This window comes from Sceloporus undulatus, chromosome 2, assembly GCF_019175285.1.
Source record: "Sceloporus undulatus isolate JIND9_A2432 ecotype Alabama chromosome 2, SceUnd_v1.1, whole genome shotgun sequence".
In the NCBI taxonomy this organism is placed as follows: Eukaryota; Metazoa; Chordata; class Lepidosauria; order Squamata; family Phrynosomatidae; genus Sceloporus; species Sceloporus undulatus.
The window spans coordinates 85,152,900-85,153,926 of NC_056523.1; the positions used below are offsets into that span (position 1 = coordinate 85,152,900).

The 1,027-nt window shown below is 60.0% G+C and overlaps 1 protein-coding gene across 3 annotated transcripts in view; it reads right to left on the reverse strand.

The window, feature by feature from the left end:
- Positions 1-233, reverse strand: part of CYFIP2 (cytoplasmic FMR1 interacting protein 2) — a 101,972-nt gene extending 101,739 nt beyond the window's left edge. For all 3 annotated transcript variants that reach the window (XM_042451370.1, XM_042451371.1, XM_042451368.1), the window contains exon 1: positions 113-233. The gene's annotated coding sequence lies outside the window, so the exon portion shown is untranslated. The remainder of the gene's footprint in view (positions 1-112) is intronic.
- Positions 234-1,027: the final 794 nt, after the last annotated feature.

Below are 1,027 nucleotides of genomic sequence, written 5' to 3' on the forward strand. Positions count from 1 at the left end.
CCAGGGCGGGGGATGCCCGGGCAAGCAGCCCTTCTGGGCGAGGAGGAGAGCAGCAGGAGGGCAAGGCAGGGAGAGGGCCAGAGGGCTCCCTCCTCCTCCTCCTCCTCCTTACCTGCTGGTGGAGGCGGCCTCTGCGGCTGGGCTCCTGCGCCGGGATGCAGCGGGGAGGCCAGGGAGGGAGGGAGGCAGAAGAAGAGATGCTGCTGCTGCTGCTGCTGAAGCGCCGCCTCCGCCTCCCCTCCTCCTCCTCCCTTCTCTTCCTGAATGTGTTGGGGGGGGGGCTGTGTCTCCCTCCCTCACACACACACACACACACACACACACAGACGCTCCTCCGTGACAGTCAGGAAATGGCCGCAGCCTGCGCCTTGTGGGCTTCCTGGGCTCCCCTCCAGCAGAGAAGGGGAAGCTTGTTTCTATACACAAACTGCACACACACAGAGAGAGCAGATGTCAGGAGGAGGACAAGGCAGTGCCAAATGATGGAGGGCATCCGAGGGAAAGAGAGGACAGGACCAAAAGTCAGGTCCAACCACCTTCAGGGCAAAGCTAGGCTGCTCCGGGGCCCTGCTCCCAAGGGAGGGAGGGCCTCTGCGAATCTCTCCTGGAGAGGACAGGGCCTGGCCAGGGAAAGAGAGGCCATCTCCAAAGCCAAAAGGAAAGCTCCATACACTCCTATAAATAGGAATTCATGCTTCTGAAAAAGCCATGCTCAAAATGGAGGACATTTTGGGATTCCTCCTGGAAAGAAGGGTAAAATGGGGGGCAGGGGCATGTCCTGAAAAAGGAGGAGCTCTGGTCCCACCCCCATAAGTCCCCCTGGTGCCCTCTTGGGAGTTCTTGCTCTCTCGGGTGCCCCATGGGGAGCTCCACCTGTTCCACAGACAACAGCCCTGGAGCTTTAATCCAAAGAAAGACAGGCTCAGACCGATGAAAACGCCCCCCTCCCCCCATGAGAGAGAGAGAGAGAGAAGATGCCCCCTCATAGATGGGTGAGATGTCTGGGTTTGGGGTGGGGAATGGCCAC